The sequence below is a fragment of the Delphinapterus leucas genome, chromosome 20 (genome assembly GCF_059928025.1).
Source record: "Delphinapterus leucas isolate spDelLeu-1000000601 "Yukka" chromosome 20, BTC_Dleu_Yukka2, whole genome shotgun sequence".
In the NCBI taxonomy this organism is placed as follows: domain Eukaryota; kingdom Metazoa; phylum Chordata; class Mammalia; order Artiodactyla; family Monodontidae; genus Delphinapterus; species Delphinapterus leucas.
In genome coordinates, this window is record NC_143148.1 from 49,072,959 (window position 1) to 49,094,088 (window position 21,130).

The following is a 21,130-nucleotide window of genomic DNA, read 5'->3' on the forward strand; positions in this document are numbered from 1 at the left end:
CTGGAAACTAGAGGGATGGCCTGGAGCCCTCAGAGATGAAATGGAACCCACAGGGGTGTCTCACTGCTTCCAGGCCTCCCACTTCGATGAGATGGATGACTTGCTGGGGCAGCTGGCACCCTTCAGCACAGAGCTAAAGAGGCACCTAGTACAGGAGTGGGAGGGGCTGGAGGAGCGGTGGCCTGGTTGTTGCTTCATTCCAAGGTGAGCCAGCAGATTAGTGACAATGTGTGTGAGCTGCAGTCGTGCCTGGTGCCTTACAGTAGCCTTCTGACTATGAAACGAATGTAGTGGCTGTTTCCTTCCACCTTCAAATCTCATGTAAAATGTCTCTTGTGGCCCACATGAGTCTAGAACTATATAGGGAAGGGCATTCTGGCAGACACAGTTCCAGTGAGCCGAGTTGACACAAAACAAAGCCACCATAGTATCTATTGTTATTAAGAATTCTTCCCAGAAATTCTCTTAATCACTCAGCTCATTCTAATACCTTGTATGCAGTTACCATTCCAATTTCTCATAGTACTCAGAACGCCCACAGTGCAATCTCTGCCCTTCAATTTATCTCTATATCAGTGGTTCTCAACCAAGGTGATTTCGCCCTGAGGGGACATTGGCAATGTCTGGAGACAATTTGGGGCTGTCATGACAGGTGAAGAGTGCTGCTGGCATCTAGTTGGTAGAGATCAGGGTTGCTAAGTGTCCAATAATGCACAGAGAGGCCGTCCCACAACAAAGAATTATCCAGGTCAAAGTGTCAATAGTGCTGAGATTGAGAAAGCCTGGTGTGCAGTTCCCTTCTCATCTGTCCCTAATATTTCTCAGGAAGAAATTACTCACTTCTAAAGTCAGTTCCTTCACCTTTGCTTTTTTTATTGCCATCGACTCTTCAAGAACCCCATTCAGTCTCTTCTCTCTCTGTTTTTACCTCACAGACTTAACAGATTTAACAGATTAAAACAATCACATTTGCTTTTCCCCTTAGCTCTTGGAAATTACCATGCATTTACTACCTCCCTCTTTAATTAGCCAACTCTCTAACTGAAGGATCCATGTTGGTTACTCATTTCCTCCGTACCCCTAGCCACCTGGTACCTCTCAGCAAAACTCTTTTAAGTTAGTAATGAGCTTATTCTGGCCAAATTTGTGGATTTTTTAAAAAGCAAAATTAATTGACTTTGCAGTTCATTTCGTTTCATTTCCTATATATACTGTCCTTAAATTCTCTCTCTTATCCCCCACTGAAATCATCATGTCAATATCATAACAAAACGTCTGTAGTCAACATCTCCAATGACTTCCAGGCTGGTAAGTACCATGGACACTTCTCATCCTCTTACTTACCTTCTTAGCAGTACTTGACGCTTTTTTTTTTTTTTGGCCACGTGGCACGTGGGATCTTAGTTTCCCAGCCCCGGATCGAACCCGTGCCCCCTGCAGTGGAAGCGCAGTCTTAACCACTGGACCACCAGGGAAGTCCCAGTACTTGACACTTTTGATCATTCCTTTTTTGAAGCGCTTTCTTCACTTGACTCAGCAGAAGTCCACACTCTCCTGGTTTTTCTCCTATCACACTCCTTCTCAGTCTCTTCTGCTGCTCTCTTCTCCTCTTCTTGACCTTATAATTTTGGAGGCTCCCATGACTCACTCTTGAAACCTCTTCTATTTTGTATCTACAGTCCCTTCCTGATGACTTCCTCCAGCTTCGTGGCTTTAGATATTATCTGTATATTGATGACCCCAAATTTATTTTATTTTATCAAAAATTTTTTTTTGTTGAAGTGTAGTTGATTTACAATGTTGCGCCAATCTCTGCTCTACAGCAAAGTGACTCCGTTATACACATACAGGCATTCTTTTTTAAGAAATTTTTATTCATTTATTTTTATTTTTGGCTGAGTTGGGTCTTTTTTTTAAAAGATCTTTATTGGAGTATAATTGCTTTACAATGGTGTGTTACTTTCTGCTTTATAACAAAGTGCATCAGCTATACATATACATATATCCCCATATCTCCTCCCTCTTGCGTCTCCCTCCCTCCCACCCTGCCTCCCACCCCTCTAGGTGGTTACAAAGCACCGAGCTGATCTCCCTGTGCTATGCGACTGCTTCCCACTAGCTATCTATTTTACATTTGGTAGTATATATATGTCCATGCCACTCTCTCACTTCGTCCCAGCTTACCCTTCCCTCTCCCTGTGTCCATTCTCTAGATCTGCTTCTTTATTCCTGTCCTGCCCCTAGGTTCTTCAGAACCATTTTTTTTTAATATTCCATATATATGTGTTAGCATACGGTATTCGTTGTCCTCTTTCTGACTTACTTCACTCTGTGTGATAGTCTCTAGGTCAATCCACCTCACTACAAATAACTCAATTTCATTTCTTTTTATGGCTGAGTAATATTCCATTGTATATATGTGCCACATCTTCTTTATCCATTCATCTGTCGATGGACGCTTAGGTTGCTTCCATATCCTGGCTATTGTACATAGTGCTGCAATGAACATTGTGGTACATGACTCTTTTTGAATTATGGTTTTCTCAGGGTATATGCCCAGTAGTGGGATGGCTGGGTAGTATGGTAGTTCTATTTTTAGTTTTTTGAGGAACCTCCATACTGTTCTCCATAGTGGCTGTATCAATTTACATTCCCACCAACAGTGCAAGAGGGTTTCCTTTTCTCCACACCTTCTCCAGTATTTATTGTTTGTAGATTTTTTGATGATGGACGTTCTGACTGGCGTGAGGTGATACCTCCTTGTAGTTTTGATTTGCATTTCTCTAATGATTAGTGAAGTTGAGCGTCCTTTCATGTGTTTGTTGGCAATCTGTATATCTTCTTTGGAGAAACGTCTATTTAGGTCTTCTGCCCATTTTTGGATTGGGTTGTTTGTTTTTTTGACATTGAGCTGCATGAGCTGCTTGTATATTTTGGAGATTAATCCTTTGTCAGTTGCTTCATTTGCAAATATTTTCTCCCATTCTGAGGGTTGCCTTTCTGTCTTGTTTATGGTTTCCTTTGCTGTGCAAAAGCTTTTAAGTTTCATTAGGCCCCATTTGTTTCTTTTTGTTTTTATTTCCATTTCTGAGGCAGGCTTTCTCTAGCTGCGGCGAGCGGGGGCTAGTCTTCGTTGCGGTGCGCAGGCTTCTAATTGCAGTAACTTCTCTTGTTGTGGAGCATGGGCTCTAGGCACACGGGCTTCAGTAGTTGTGGCATGTGGGCTTCAGTTGTTGTGGCTTGCAGGCTCTAGAGCACAGGCTCAGTAGTTGTGGCGCATGGGCTTATTTGCTCCACAGCACATGGGATCATCTTCCTGGACCAGGGCCCGAACCTGTTTCCCCTGCATTGACAGGCGGATTCTTAACAACTGCACCACCAGGGAAGCCCTACATTCTTTTTTAATATTCTTTTCCATTATGGTTTATCACAGGATATTCAATATCGTTCCCTGTGCTATACATTAGGACCTTGTTGTTTATCCATTTTGTATGTAATAGTTTGCATCTACCAACCCCAAACTCCCAGTCCATCCCTCTCCCTTTCTCCCTGCCCCTTGGCAACCACAAGTCTGTTCCCTATGTCTATGAGTCTGTTTCTGTTTTGTAGATTGGTTCATTTGTGCCATATTTTAGATTCCACATATAAGTGATATCATACGGTATTTGTCTTTCTCTTTCTGACTTACTTCACTTAGTATGATAATCTCTATTTGCATCCATGTTGCTGCAAATGGCATTATTTCATTCTTTTTTATGGTTGAGTAGTATTCCATTGTATATATGTACCACGTCTTCTTTATCCATTCCTCTGTCGATGGACATTTAGGTTGTTTCCATGTTTTGGCTATTGTGAACAGTGCTGCTATGAACATAGGGGTGCATGTATCTTTTTGAATTATAGTTTTGTCTGGGTATATTCCCAAGAGTGGGATTGCTGGATCATATGGTAATTTTATTTTTAGTTTTCTGAGGAATCTCCTTACTGTTTTCCATAGCGGCTGTACCAATTTACATTCCCACTAACAGTGTAGGAGGGTTCCATTTTCTCCACATCCTCTCCAGCATTTGTTAATTGTAGACTTTTTAATGATGGCCCTTCTGACTGGTGTGAGGTGGTACCTCACTGTAGTTTTTTTTTGTTTGTTTGTTTTGTTTTGTTTTTTGGGGTATGCGGGCCTCTCACTGTCGTGGCCTCTCCCGTCGCAGAGCACGGGCTCCGGACGTGCAGGCTCAGTGGCCATGGCTCACGGGCCCAGCCGCTCTGCGGCATGTGGGATCTTCCCGGACTGGGGCACGAACCTGTGTCCCCTGCATCGGCAGGCAGACTCTCAACCACTGTGCCACCAGGGAAGCCCCTCATTGTAGTTTTAAAAATTAATTAATTAATTTTGGCCGCATTGGGTCTTTGTTGCTTCATGCGGGCTTTCTCTAGTTGAGGCGAGCAGGGGCTGCTCTTCATTGTGGAGTGCCGGCTTCTCATTGCGGTGACTTCTCTTGTTGCAGAGCACGGGCTTAGGCACGTGGGCTTCAGTAGTTGTGGCACGTGGCCTCAGTAGTTGTGGCTCATGGGCTCTAGAGCGCAGGCTCCGTAGTTGTGGCACACGGGCTTAATTGCTCCACAGCATGTGGGATCTTCCCGGACCAGGGCTCGAACCCATGTCCCCTGCATTGGCAGGCGTATTCTTTTTTTGTGTGTGTGGTACGTGGGCCTCTCACTGTTGTGGCCTCTCCTGTTGCGGAGCACAGGCTCCGGACGCTCAGGCTCAGTGGCCATGGCTCACGGGCCTAGCCACTCCGCAGCATGTGGGATCTTCCCGGACTGGGGCACGAACCCGTGTCCCCTGCATTGGCAGTCGGACTCTCAACCACTGCGCCACCAGCGAAGCCCCTCTTTGTAGTTTTGATTTGCATTTCTCTAATAATTAGTGATGCTGAACATTTTTTCACGTGCCTACTTGCCATTTGTATGTTTTCTTTGGAGAAATGTCTATTAAGGTCTTCTGCCCATTTTTCAATGGGTTATTTGTTTTTTTGTTGTTGAGTTGTATGAGTTGTTTGTATATTTTAGATGACCCCAAACTTAGAGCTGTAGTCTGGACCTAGGTGCTGATCTCTGGAGTCCTATATTCAATTACCTTCCCAGAATCTCCACTTGCTTTTCCCAATGGAAATATCAACCTATTATGCTAAAAACTGGGCTCCTGGTATTTTTCTACATCTCAGGAAATGTCAACTTTATCCTTCCAGTTACCGAGACCCAATGCTTTGGAATAATCCTCAACCCTGTCTCTCACAAAGTGTATACAGTCAGTCAGAAAATATCATCGTTTCTGTCTTCAGCATACATTTAGAATCCAACCACTTTTCATCACTTGTAGTGCTGGACCGCCACATGTACTTCGCAGATCAATGCACCATTATCTCTCACCCAGATTGTCCAGTCCCCCAACTGTGCTCCCCTTCACTCATGCTTAATCCCTTCCCCACTAACGAAAGGTTCTCCAGCCAGACTGCTGGACTTCTCTCCAGAGTACGCTTTTGTAACAGTGAGTCTCCTAATTTTAACACCTTTTGCAATCTGGGCAGTCTGGGAATTTCCCAGATCAACAAGTCCTGTTCCTTTTGGCTTAGTGATTCTTTCCTCAATATGTCTCTTTCCTCTAGCATTTTAGTACAAGCAGCAAGGAGAAGCCAGACTGTATCTCAAGGATATGCTTGGGAATCTCCTCAGCTAATATCTGAATTCATCGCTTATAAGTTCTTGTCTCCCACAGAACTGTAGGTCACAATTCAGTGAATTTCTCTGCCGCTGTATAACAAGGATTGCCTTTCTTCCATTTTCCACTAGGATGTTTCTCATTTCCTTTTGAGACCCTTGAGCAGCACCTTTAATGTTCACATTCTACCAGTATTCTGTTTGTGACAATATACTTATTCTCCAAGATGATACAGGTTTCCTCTTTTGTGCTTCTCCCTTCTTTCTGCGCTCACAGCAGCATTGTCCTTAATGCTTATATTTCTGTCAGTAGTTTGTTTAAAGCAATTTAGGTTTTATCTATCATGTGCCTCAAAATTCTTCTATCCTTTGTCCATTACCAACTCCGAAGCCACTTCCACATTTTTAGGTATTTGTTACAGCAGTACCCCACTCCTTGGTACCAAAATCAGTACTGGTTTCCCTTGGCTGCTGTAACAAGTTACCACAATCTTGGTGGCTTAAAATAATAGAAATTTATTCTCTTGTAGTTCTGGAGGCCAGGAGTCAGAAATAAGTATCACTGGGTCAAAATCAAGGTGTGGGCAGGGTTGTTCTCACCCTGGAGGCCCTAGGGGAGAATAATTTCCTTGTCTCTTCCAACTCCTAGTGGATACTGGGCAATCCTTGGCTTGTGGCTGCATCACACTAGTCCTCAAGGCCAGGATCTTCAAATCTCTCGCTGCTCTGTCTTTACACTGCCTTCTTCTCTCTGTGTGTTGAATCTCCCTCTGCCTCCCTTTTCCTTGGGTAAGGCCAATTAGCAAACACGGATGATCTATGATATCTACCAACCCAACTTTTAAACTCTCATGCCCATTGTTTCGGTGGAGCTTAGTTCAGACTGTCTCTCTTCCCCATTTCAATAGCCTTGAATAAAGCCTTCCTTACCTGCTTAACTTTGTCTGATGCAATTTTTGCCTTGACAGTGGTTTCAGATACTAACCATCACCCTTTAATCATTTCCATCAAGACTCTCCAATATGAATGCAAATGTGATATTACTTTTAGAGAAACTTATTAAATAACTCTTTATTTTCATTCCCCCTAAATTATGGCATGTTAATGCTAAGAAAAGCATGAGAGAACATGACTCTTGATCCCCTCTTGCTGGATATGTCCTCTTTTACCATCTCATTTTTATAAATTACCTGATCAGTAACCTCGTTATGCTTATTTTTCCTCGTTTTCAGCTGTTAAATGGTAATTAGAAAAAGATAAATATGTGACTTCCATGCAGATATAAAATGAATAATTATTAAAGATTTTATTTAACTCATGAATCAATGAGGAAATCAAGTAGATGTTTAACAGTTCAAAAGAAAATCCTGGCTTCTCCACAGTGACGGAGGAGGTCAATTAACTCTCTTTGGACAGTGCAGATTTGTATAACTATAGATAAGAATTATTTTTCACTGCTATCAGTTATCTATAATTTAAAGAGATATAGAATAGCTGCCATAGAATCATAAACAGATAATATGGAGACATGCTATAGAAAACACATAGTTTTTCCTTTGAAGCACAAAATTTTCCCTCCAGAGCCTTGATTCATTTTCCACTATTGACAGAGCTGCAGTATGAAAGTGCTGGAGAACTGTGAAAATTTCTCAGCATTAGGGTTTGGATAACTGTTTTATTCATAACAAGAAAGGGATACACGGTTAGAGTATTTTCAACAGAAGCAGCCAATGAGCCTGAGAAAGGATTTAGTGAAAGGACTGTTACATTAAAGGAGAATGAAGTTCAGACTCTCAAGATGGAAGGGAGCTTCAGCTTTTGTGCTACTGATACGTAAGGAAGGAGAAACATCAATTTGATCAGAGTGCACAAGATTTTTTTATATTTGAAATGGAACTGGCCTGATGGATAGCCCCTGAGGCCTTTGAACCTCTGAAGTATGATTTTGCTTACAGACACCTAGGACCAAGATAATTGAGCCAGACAGTCCTGGGATGAGTCTGCAAAAGCCTGGGCAGAAGGTATGCTCGAAAGGGAAATTCAGTGGGCATGAGATGAAAGGGTGTTAAATTGTTTGGTGGTTCATCATGACCCCAAAAGTCCTCAATGCCAAGTTTCATCAGCCCTGAGTGATCTTTGCTCTCAGTTTGGTGTGCAACGTCATGTGGCATAAAGTAGTCATTGTTAAGTGTCCTGCATCTTAGGGACAATAGGAACAATATGCAAATTAACCATGGGTAATGTTCCTGCCCATATACAATTATGGGTATTTAAAATTTTTAGATGCAAATTAAACCCAAAGTTCCTTGCAAATAGTGCCAATTTTCCTCCAAATAACATGTTGCAGAGATAGAATAATTTACCATAAGCGCCTGTACCAGCAACAGTAGCTTGGCACATATATAGATGCTATTCAATCAATGTGTGTGGTATTGACTGATTTGAAAAGCATCCAAGAACAGTTTCCATTTTCCTATGACAAAAAAAATTTGATGCTCAGTTATTGAAAAAGAAGTGCTGACTTCAAACAGAGTGGTTTGGCGTTGTGCTACTAACATGCATACTAACTACACCTTCACTTTTCCATCGTGTTCGTATATGTTAAATGTTGTTTACATCCTCTCCTTACAGGGGAACCAAAACCTAGAACACAGGAACACAGCAGCAGCATAAATGTAAATAAACATGCGTTATTTCATGAAAAAAAAAATCCAGCCTGGGGAAACCTCTCCGCATGCTGTAGATGTTGGGTTACCTGGAACCTCATAGTCTCCAGATGTGTTTGTAATCATATGTATAATGTGCCTTGATTGCTAAGTAATAGGCCTATTGAAATGGGCAACATGGAAATAAAACACACTGACCTCTGATTATAGAGACTCTATGAACTACTTCTTATAAACCACAAGTGTATACAGAACGGTGGTTTCAAAGTTGATCTTCTGTAGCAGTTTCTGCTCTTTCTTCTCTTCCTCTTCCTTCATGTGGACGTAAGTAGTTTGTGGAGAGTGGAATAGGAGATAACACAATACAAAATTAAAAAAAAAAAACTAATACAATGTGAAATATTGAAAGAGAATATTCTAAACATGCAAGTGATTACTTATCTGAATTTGAACCACAGTGAATAAACAAATCCTTCAGGAAATAGGAACACATTAGGGTACATTTTGAAACCAAGACTGGAAGATTGTATATCAAATTATGCTCATGGTCTTTGGGTGGTAGCTGTTTTCTTTAAAATAATTTATTGTAATCTACTTTATAAAACTTAATTAAAAACTTACTTTTATTTATTTATTTATTTATTTTTTGGCTTTAATTTTTATTTTTATGATTTTTTAAACCTTCTTTATTGGAGTATAATTGCTTTACAATGGTGTGTTAGTTTCTGCTGTATAACAAAGTGAATCAGCTATACGTATACATATATCCCCATATCTCCTCCCTCTTGCATCTCCCTCCCACCCTCCCTATCCCACCCTTCTAGGTGGACACAAAGCACCAAGCTGATATTCCTGTGCTATGTGGCTGCTTCCCACTAGCTATCTATTTTGCATTTGGTAGTGTATATATGTCCATGCCACTATCACTTCGTCCCGGCTTCTCCATCCCCTTCCCCCGTCCTCACGTCCATTCTCTACGTCTGCGTCTTTATTCCTGTCCTGCCCCTAGGTTTTTCAGAACCTTTTTTTTTTTTTTTTTTAGATTCCATATATATGTGTTAGCATATGGTATTTGTTTTTCTCTTTCTGACTTACTTCACTCTGTATGACAGTCTCTCGGTCCATCCACCTCACTACAAATAACTCAATTTCATTTCTTTTTATGGCTGAGTAATATTCCATTGTATATATGTGCCACATCTTCTTTATCCATTCATCTGTCGATGGACACTTAGGTTGCGTCCATGTCCTGGCTATTGTAAATAGAGCTGCAGTGAACATTGTGGTACATGACTCTTTTTGAATTATGGTTTTCTCAGGGTATATGCCCAGTAGTGGGATTGCTGGGTAGTATGGTAGTTCTATTTTTAGTTTTTTGAGGAACCTCCATACTGTTCTCCATAGTGGCTGTATCAATTTACATTCCCACCAACAGTGCAAGAGGGTTTCCTTTTCTCCACACCCTCTCCAGCATTTATTATTTGTAGATTTTTTGATGATGGCCATTCTGACTGGTGTGAGGTGATACCTCCTTGTAGTTTTGATTTGCATTTCTCTAATGATTAGTGATGTTGAGCATCCTTTCATGTGTTTGTTGGCCATCTGTATATCTTCTGCCCATTTTTGGATTGGGTTGTTTTTATGATATTGAGCTGGATGAACTGCCTGTATATTTTGGAGATTAATCCTTTGTCAGTTGCTTCGTTTGCAAATATTTTCTCCCATTCTGAGGGTTGTCTTTCTGTCTTGTTTATGGTTTTCTTTGCTGTACAAAAGCTTTTAAATTTCATTAGGTCCCATTTGTTTACTTTTGTTTTTATTTCCATTTCTCTAGGAGGTGGGTCAAAAAGGATCTTGCTGTGATTTATGTCATAGAGTGTTCTACCTATGTTTTCCTCTAAGAGAAAAACTTACTTTTATCTTTGTTAAGACGGACATTTAAAAATTTTCATGATGAGGCACAAAAGTTACAGAAGGCTTTTGAAATCTGTGCTGAAGTGTCATTTCCAGTTTTGCTTTCTTAATACATTTATATATTATATAATCATAAATATGTATGATATATATGAGTTTTAATACTTTTTATTCTATTGAGTGACTTAAAAATATTTTTATACCTTTATTACTTAATATATTGATGTTTTGTGATATCATAAAAAATATTCCAATGTAGTATTTTAGAATTATAGTTTAATTCCAAATAAATTATACATACATCCGTGGAATATATATGTTTATAAATATAGACTATGTATATATAATTGGAATATATTCATACATGCATATTTGTGTATAGAGAATCATGTGTATGTATATATATAAAATCACTTTCTTCTTCTGTTATTAGGCATTAGTTTGATTTAAATATATTTATTATTAAGAGTAATGTTATATAAGCAGAGTGATGTGACTTTATCTTCTTCTTCTTCAATATACAGTTTCTTTTCACTTATTCAAGTATGTAATACTTTTCAGATAATCATCTGAATTTTTACTTCATAAAGGATGCATTCTACCTTAATTGATTCTTAAGCAACCAAAAATCCTTGAACACTTTCTGAATAAGTAATCTATCTATCCCATTATCATCTCAAAAGAAACCAGTAATACTTCTCCCACATATTCTATTATTGTCAGTTTTTATTAATCATACTCTAGACCATTTGGAAATTATCATTTATCTGTTACTTTAAAATTAAATTCATTGCATTCTTTTTCTCAGCTTTTTATCAAGTTGATACAGAGCTCAGCTATGTGCCTCTCTAGTTTCTGCTAGAAAGTGTAAGAGGATGACAGCAAGAAGAGTTGGTTTATTTATTGCAGGATCTTTAGGAGAGCATATTATGAAAGGCAGAAAACACAGCAACCAGAACTCTGGTTTCTAAGCCAAACTCTGTCAGATGGAAAGCCCTTGTACACAGCAAGAGATGTATCTGATGAATCAGCAGCTGAGCTGAAATGAGGCTTGAATAGACCAACTACTTGAGGTAACTCTTTATTAGCCCTCCCTGTTAAGAAATGATAATATGGGACATCTAGCTGTCGAGAAGTCTGTAGACCACTTCAGAAACTCCCTTCCCATATTCAGTGACTCATCGTAAATATAGGCTTGCCTTCTATCTAGTTGAGGTGAGAAAAGAAAAGGAGGTTCTTATAGCTTTGACTTCAGTAGGTTATCAAAAAGGATATCAATAGGTTATCCTAGTAGGAAGTCTCCAGTTCCCTGAAAATCTATAAGAAATAACATTTAAATTCATTGAATTTATCTACCCCGTATAGAACATTGAGTTTAATGAGCCATTAGTCTTGTTTTGGAAATAAAGGAATATCTCTCCCTTACAAAGCTTTTGTAGAAAACTGTTTTCCTATGTGTCCACATATTATGAAAATCCAGATTTGAGATTCAAATAGAAGTGTTTCTTCCCTGGATACCCAGAGACTCACCGCCTTTTACAGTGTAACTCTGAAAGTTTCTGCTTCCTTCCTGAAGGCAGCACTCTTGTCTGAGCAGAACACATGTTGGCAACTGACGGACACCTTAAAGACTCCCTTGACATATTTGACAGGAAAATCATACCAGCCCTTTGGTAGAGAGAAGGGGAAAGTCATTCTAGCAAGAGAATGACAGCTATTTTGATCAGGGGGTTTGGTGTTTGATCTCTGCATGTATCTGCTTGGATCTGAAGAGGAGAAAGTGTATGATGAGAATGTTGGGAAAGCAAAGGTCCCAGGATTGTAGACAGACTTCTTCAGATATTAGTAAACTAATTTTTACTGAAAATTAGAATAGTGTAATCATAAAGAAATAAATCCCCAGGCAAGAAACATGTCTCTTTCCAAGATTTTTGTGTTCAGCTGAGCCACAATTAACTCTGAGGTGTCCAATATTGAGGAGTGAGGGTCTTTTCCTCTTACAGTTAGTTATACTGATAGTTTATTTAAATTTTTAATCTAATTGTGGGTTATAGAATTTGGGGAGAGTGGGTAGTCTTCCATACTAGGGAAAATATTTTGCAATATCCCCAAAGAGCAGATATATCACCAAACTTAACTGAGGAACTTGGAAATGTAGAAGAATATCTAAGCAAACATGAGATCCAACACAAGACAGAAAAACTGCCTTTATCTGCCAAGGAAATTAGGTGAGGTCATCTTAAATCCTTGACAGAAAGATGTTCTTGTGGGTAAAGCTAGAGAAAAAGCCTATTCACAAAAAAAGCCCATGGCATGCAGTATTATTTAGCTCTCCTTGTCTGGTGGAATATTTGAATTTATCATGTTGAATTTTCCCTTATCTAATATGAACAATTATAATAAGATTTCCAAGGAGGAGCTCTGAGTCCAAATATCATTGTTTAATAAGTCTTTGTCCAATAACAAGTAAATTATCACTGTATTTAATGTTATATCAGTTTGAGTTTTAAAAAGCAATCTGAGGGCTTCCCTGGTGGTGCAGTGGTTGAGAGTCCGCCTGCCGATGCGGGGGACGCGGGTTTGTGCCCCGATCTGGGGGGATCCTGCGTGCCGCGGGGCGGCTGGGCCCGTGAGCCATGGCGGCTGGGCCTGTGTGTCCGGAGCCTGCGCTCCGTGGCGGGAGAGGCCACGGCAGTGAGAGGCCTGCTTACTACAAAAAAAAAAAAAAAAAAAAGCAATCTGAAAGTTCCTTTAATTGAAGAAGTATATGCAGATCCATTTCTTCCAGTCTCACTGTGGAAAACAAAATCTAGAAGCATATTGTACAAGATTCAGAATTTGCATAATTTTCATTAGCAAGTAGTTTGCAAGTTTCCAAGAAGGAAGGGGGATGTATTTTCAGTGTGTCCTCCACAGAGAGTTTCATGAAGAAAATAAGTAGTTGATTTAATTTTTAATGTATTCAAGTTTTAATTTTATAAAATATAAATTTATTTATTTATTTATTTTTGGCTGTGTTGGGTCATTGCTGCACACGGGCTTTCTGTAGTTGCAGTGAGTGGGGGCTACTCTTTGTTGCAGTGCACAGGCTTCTCATTGCGGTGGCTTCTCTTGTTGCGGAGCGCGGACTCTAGGCGCCCGGGCTTCAGTAGTTGCAGCACACGGGCTCAGTAGTTGCGGCACATGGGCCCTAGAGGCATGGGCTTCAGTAGTTGCGGTGCATGGGCTCAGTAGTTGTGGCGTGTGGGCTCTAGGGTGTGTGGGCTTAAGTAGTTATGGTGCACAGGCTCAGTAGTTGTGGCTCGTGGGCTCTAGAGTGCTGGCTCAGTAGTTGTGGTGCACGGGCTTAGTTGCTTTGCGGCACGTGGGATCTTCCTGGACCAGGGCTCAAACCCGTGTCCCCTGCACTGGCAAGTGGATTCCTTTTTTTTTAAAATTTAATTTAATTTACTTTATACAGCAGGTCCTTATTGGTTATCTATTTTATACAAATTAGTGTATATATGTCAATCCCAATCTCCCAATTCATCCCACCCCCCACCCCCCACTTTCCCCCCTTGGTGTCCATACGTTTGTTCTCTACATCTGTGTCTCTATTTGGCAGGCAGATTCTTAACCACTGCATCACCAGAAGTCCTTGATATTTAATTTTTAATGGTATTTTCAAATTTGATGTTAAAAGTTTAGAAGTGTTACTTAAAAAAAATTGAAATATAGTTGATGTATAATATTATGTTACAGGTGTACAATAGAGCGATTCACAATTTTTAAAGGTTATACTCCATTTATAGTTATTATAAAATATTTGCTATATTCCCTGTTTTGTACAATATATCCCTGTAGCTTATTTTATACCTAATAGCTTGTACCTCTTAATCCCTTACCCCTGTATTGTGCCTCCCCACTTCCCTCTCCCCACTGGTAACCACTAGTTTGTTCTCTGTATCTCTGAGAGTCTTCTTCTTTTTTGTTATATTCACTAGTTTGTTGTATTTTTTAGATTCCACATATGTGATACCATACAGTATTTGTCTTTCTCTGTCTGACTTATTTCACTTAGCGTAATGCCCTCCAAGTCCATCCATGTTGCTGCAAATGGCAAAATGTTATTCTTTTTTACGGCTGAGTAGTATTCCATTGTGTGTGTGTGTGTGTGTGTGTGTGTGTATCTCTTTATATATCACATCTTCTTTATCCATTCATCTGTTAATGGACATAAAATTCTTACTTTTATTTATTAAAAAAATTTTTATTATTATTTTTCAGTGTTGTGCTGAAAACCTAATTGTTGGTTGAATAATGAATGGGGAATGGGGACAAAAGAGGACATGGAGATAAGACTCTTTCAAGAGATTTGGCTGAGTGGAGAACAGGTGGACAAAAAAGCAAGACTTTTTTTTTTTTTTTTGAATTTTTGAATTTTATTTAATTTATTTTTTATACAAAATTGTTACTTTTAATATGATGTCTTCAAATGGCGATGACATTGGGTAGAGAATAGACTTAGCATAGGAAACATTTATTAATCAATTACTATTTTAATAATAATAAGATGAATAGCATTGAGGTCATCCACTGGAGTGAAAAAAGTTAACTTAACTAATAAAAAATAAACAAATAAGGCTTTCCTGGTGGCGCAGTGGTTGAGAGTCCGCCTGCCAATGCAGGGGACACGAGTTCGTGCACTGGTCCGGGAAGATCCCACATGCCGCGGAGTGGCTAGGCCTGTGAGCCATGGCCGCTGAGCCTGCGCGTCCGGAGCCTGTGCTCTGCAACGGGAGAGGCCACAGCAGTGAGAGGCCCGCGTACTGCCAAAAAAAAAAAAAAAAAAAAAAGGAAACTTGCTTGGCAAACAATATGATTTGAGTTGGAAGACTATTTTCTTATGTTAGAAATCAATAAACTAGTTCTGTCCAGTAGAACTTTCTACAATGATGGAAATATTCTATAATACAGTGGCCACTGAATACTTAAAATGAGAATAGTATGACTGAAGAAGTGAATTTTATTTTTCACTTTTAATTAATATAAATTTGAATTTAAATAGCCACATATGGCTGCCATATTAGAGAACACAGCTATGGACGGTGAAAATTAAGACACTAAAAGAAGGTTGGATCATTAGATGTTTAGAAGATTATTTACAAATTGCCATTATAAAATGCCAGAGTGCATTAATGAGAGTACAAATAAGGCTGAGAAATGATGACATTCTTTTTTCTTTTTAAAACATCTTAGCATAGAATCTGTATGGTATTTCATGATTATCAAATCTCAGACCATCAACCAAGAAACATGCTATACAAACATTTTATTTTTATTTTAAATTAATTAATTAATTTAAAATTTTGGACAATCATAGAAATGGTATCAATGTCTCGCCCAATGTCCCCTTTCCAATTCTGGCTTATTCTTTTTGGACCATGTTAATGTCAGAATCTTTCTCTTGTCGTTCTTTGAACCCTCAGAGTCTGACAGAAGGTCTATCACGTAGGGGTTGGAATTTATATATACCGAATTTATATATACTGGATAGTTGAAAGTGTGTTAGTTGTCTGTGCGTTGCCCAGTCTATGGTTCAAGGCAAGCCCCTCAACATCTGTCTCTAGCACAGTGAATGGTACAGAGCAGGTAGCAGTAAATGCTTGTGAACTGACTGCTAGACTTTGTACCTGTTTATTCCTTTAATTCTTATCTAGAAAAGCTAAATGGAAATTATATGTATGATACGAATATGAATATATATAAAAATGCTTTCACTTTTGTGTGAGCCAGAAAAGTTCAGTTGGAATCTCTCCCCTCTGTTGACTTCCCGGCTTAGTCTTCTGCATGTTAAATGCTAAATTTATTGCTAAGAGCTATGAGTCTTATGCGCTTGGAAGAAAAGTGGATTTTCTGGAATGAATACATAAAGTCTAAGGAAAAGCATACATTTAAAAATGTGACTTGCAAGTTGCCTCCAGTTAGAAGGAAAAGCAGCCTTGCCCATCATTGAATTGACCCTTTATAGTGAAGCAGCAACTGCTTGATCATCTTTTCCTTAGTCCTTGGCATACCTCTCACTAGAAAGGGCTTTCTTTTCTTTTCTTATTATATTTTTTGAGGTGGTGGCATGGACCGGCAGAACGCTCAGAAAGAGGTTGCTGGCTTTAGCCTTGTAGAAATAAGCAGCGAGGGTGGCCCAGTACACTGAGATGTGCCAACGGAATGTTTTGTCAGGGCTCTAGTTATGTGGGGGATCCTCACCTTGTGTGTCACACAAAATTCCCTCATGCCCTCTTGGGGCTTTTGGGGGGCATTCTACTCTAGAATCTCTGAAATAACAGGACGACCTTCTTGTGAAAGGAAGGGAGGACAGTGACTGTCGAGTGGCTGCTCAGCTTCCTTGCGGGTTGCACTCACTTTAACCAAGTTGAACTTTGGTTAGTTTTTTCATAAGTAATTCTTTGAAGAATTTGAGAGCTATGGTTCTTCTGTGTGCTGAATGCAATCCAGAGTGGTTTGATTTAAAGAGAATGTCAGGGACTTCCCTGGTGGTGCAGTGGTTAAGAATCCGCCTGCCAACGCAGGAGACACGGGTTCGAGCCCTGGTCCAGGAAGATCCCACATGCTGTGGAGCAGCTAAGCCCATGCGCCACAACTACTGAGCCTGCGCTCTAGAGCCCACGAGCCATGACTATAGAGCCTGTGTGCCACAACTACTGAAGCCTGCATGCCTAGAGCCCGTGCTCCACAAGAGAAGCCACCACAGTGAGAAGCCCGCACACTGCAACTAAGAGTAGCCCTGCTTGCTGCAACTAGAGAAAGCCTGCGCACAGCAATGAAGACCCAATGCAACCAAAAATAAATAAATACATTTATAAAAAAATAAAGAGAATGTCAATGGTTGGTCATTTCCTAAGAATCAAAGGTGCTTTATCCCTGTGCTTTATGTGTTTTGGTGGCCATAGAAAGCATAGGTTGTTCTAGGATCACTTGCCCTGAGAGAAGCCAGCTGCTGTACCAGGAGGACACTCAAGCAGAGTACAGGGGGTGAGGTACTAGACTTCCTGCAAACAACCAGTAGCACTTGCCATCCATGTTAGCGAGTCACCTTGGAATTGGTTCTCCAGCCCCATTTAAGCCTTCATATTATTGTAGTCCTGGCCAACAAGTCATCTGCAACCTTATGAGGGACCCTGTGTCAGAAATACCCATTCAGGTTGTTCTGAATACCTTACCCATTAAAATTGTAGATTTTCCACTTCTTGTCATGTTGAAGTAAGCAGTACTAGATTTGTCCTCTTGCTGTAAAGGAGTTAAAAACTGGAAAAATGTATGAAATAACAGTTTTCATAAATTGGGCAATAGGCAGTGAAGGACTGTGATCCAGGGAAATGGAAAATAAATGATGTGAGCACTACAGTTGTTCTGGCTACAATCACCTGGAGATCCTTAGTGGACCATGGCATAGGAAAGGCTAACCCAGGCAGAATTCAGCATTCTCACTGAGTTGAGAAGACATGAGAGATTAGAGTTTTGGGAGAATGAAGTGGGTGGAATTTGCAGGGCAGAGTACTAGAGAAGAGGGAATCCTATAGAAAATGGTTCCAGAAATCAGAAGAGGAGTCCTCTTGAATCTGTTTCTGAGTACTATGTAGGATGAATATGTATGTGCAGGATGAAACTCCATGAGGCAACACAAAGAACAACAACTTTAGAACTCACGCAGTGCTGGGAGACAAGTTCCATCCAGCCAGAGTAATCTCTTTGAAACTTGGGTGATTATTCAATAGAGATGGCTGAAAGGTTAGGCCTTAATAGTGAGGCTAACTTAGTCCTAGAATAAAGGCTAATTCAGCCCTAATAAAGCTTAAAAATAAACTGATCTGAAAGTTACTCAACTGCTTGCCCAAATTTCAACACTCAATCTGACACTCAACAACATATCACTTAAAATCTAATAAAAAATTATGAAACATGCAAAGAAATGTATACATATTAAAATCAATATATAATCATATTATCCATAATAAAATGTACAGTTATATATATTTTATATAGGTGTGTATATAAACATATATACATACATGTATATGTGTATATATATATTATATATAAAACATTATGGTTAACTAAGAGAAAATCAGGCAATAGATATGTACTTAGAAATAGCAAAGGTGATGAAATTAGCTCAAGGGCTTTAAAACAGTTATTTTATTTATTTATTTATTTATTATTTTTGAGTGTGTTGAGTCTTCGTTTCTGTGCGAGGGTTTTCTCTAGTTGCAGCAAACGGGGGCCACTCTTCATCACGGTGCGCGGGCCTCTCACTGTCGCGGCCTCTCTTGTTGCGGAACACAGGCTCCAGACACGCAGGCTCAGTAGTTGTGGCTCACGGGTCTAGTTGCTCCGTGGCATGTGGGATTTTCCCAGACCAGGGCTCGAACCCGTGTCCCCTGCATTGGCAGGCAGATTCTCAACCACTGCGCCACCAGGGAAGCCCTATAACAGTTATTTTAAATCATTATGTTTAAAATCTTCCCTTTAGACGTAATTAGGAAAGGAATGGAAGATATAAAAATAAACCATGAACTGATGAACATAAAAAGACAGTATACAAAATGAAAATTTTACTGGATGGAACCAAGAGCAGCCATTGAAAAGGGAAAGATCAGTGAACCTGAAGATGTACAAAAAGAAATTGTATAAAATGAAGCACAGAGAAAAGTAAACACATAAGAAAAGAACAGTGATTGGTCTTAGTGATTTGTGGGACAGTATCAAATGTTCTAAATTACATTTAATTGCTGTTGTGGAAAATATGGAATCAGAAAAATTTCTAAACAAACAATGACAGAAAAATTTCCAAAATTAATGAACTCTATAAACCCACAGATCTAAAAGTTTTCAATGAACCCAGCCAAGCTAGGTAAATACAGAAAAAGAAAACAAATGGAGCCACATCATAATAAAATTTCTGGAAACCAGTGCTTAAAAAAATGTCTTAAAAGCAATCAGAAATAAAAGATACATCACATATTGGGCAGAGAAGATAAGAATAATTTCAGATGTCTACTCAATAACTATATAAGTCAAAGGACAATGGAATTGTTAACTTAGAATGTTAAGTTGGCCAAAAGTAAAAAATGAAGGCAGAATCCTTTTTAAAGACAAATATGTATAGAATTTGTCACCAGCAGACCTGTACTACAAGGAATATTAAAGGAAGTTCTTCAAGTATAATAGAAACAATAGCAGACGGAGAACTGTATCCACACAAAGATGTCAAAAAAATGAGTGAAATTGATGCACAAAATGATGGTGATTCCTCACTAACAGTGACAGAAGCGGAAACTAAAACAACTGATTCTACTTTTATCAGTGAAGTATTGTAATATACATTTACTCTAATTGAGTAAAGCACAAAATAGGTACCCACGAAAATGAAACAACAACAAAAAGAGTAAGCATGCACTCACTGAATTCAGACAGCATGAGGAGAGTGAAAAGTGACTGGAGAGAGAGCCTACCTACAGGACACTCCTTCTGCCAGTTCAGTCTACTCATCTACTCAAAGTATTTGCTGAAAAATGACAAAGCTTGGAAAGTTTCAGAAATAAATGGGATATCTGAGTTTTTACTCCCCCCCAGATGAGACATTTTCAGGAGAATTCAGTTGCTACTATGCTCTCTCTACAGGGTATGTGGTATGCGGTATCTATGTGTGCTTTGACTTTTTCTTACTCCTTTGGCTCAATATCTCTTTTAATTTTTTATTTAAAAAATTTAAAATTGAGATATACTTGACATATAACATTGTGTAAGTTTGAGTACCACATGTTGATTTGATACATTTATGTATAGCAATGTGATCACTACCACAACATTAGCTAACATCCCTATCACATCACATAATTACCATTTCTTTTTGTGGTGAGAACAATTGAAATCTAGTCTCTCAGAAACTATGAAGTTTATGATACAGTATAGTTGACTCTAATCTCTATGCTGTGCATTAAATCTCCAGGATTTATTCATCTACTAGTTGCAAGTTTGTACCGTCAAACAACATCTCCCCAGTCCCCCCACCCCCTAACCCCCACAACCCAGCTGCTGGAAACCACCATCTTACTCTCTGTTTTTAACAAGGTCGGCTTTTTAAAATTCCACATCTAAGTGATATCATACAGTGTTTATCTTTTTCTGTCTGACTTACGCATAATGCCCTCACATTCCATCCATGTTGTCAAAAATGGCAGGAAATCTTCCTTGTGTAAACTGTGTCCACCAAGCTCCTTCTGTGATTGGTTTTCACACTGTGTCTTGCTGTTGTTTGTGAGTATTTCCCCTGTCCTGGCTGGACAGGATACGTCCATGTTGTCCAAGAGCCCTTCAGAGCTCTTTAATTAATTAACAAGATTCATAAATCTTTTCAGAGTTGCCTAGCAACATGGCACTCACTCAGCTCTCCACTGACCTGGGCAAGAGGTGGCAAGGGCAGGAAGGAGCTAGCCCACATACAAGGTCCTTTCCCTCTTGATCAGCACCGCTTATTAAGGGCAACTAATCTTTTTTTATATAAATTCATTTATTTTATTTTTATTTATTTTTGGCTGTGCTGGGTCTTCGTTGCTGCGCGCGAGCTTTCTCTAGTTGCGGCGAGCCGGGGCTACACTTTGTTGCAGTGCGCAGGCTTCTTATTGTGGTGGCTTCTCTTGTTAAGGAGCACGGGCTCTAGGTGCGTGGGTTTCAGTGGCTGCAGCATGTGGGCTCAGTAGTTGTGGCTCCCGGGCTCTAGAGTGCTGGCTCAGTAGTTGTGGCGCATGGGCTTAGTTGCTCGGCGGCATGTG

At 39.6% G+C, this 21,130-nt stretch overlaps 1 pseudogene; it reads left to right on the forward strand.

Annotated features, from left to right (window-relative positions):
• LOC149744704 (ADP-ribosylation factor 1 pseudogene) overlaps positions 1 to 21,130 on the forward strand; it is a 102,893-nt pseudogene that overhangs the window by 35,502 nt on the left and 46,261 nt on the right.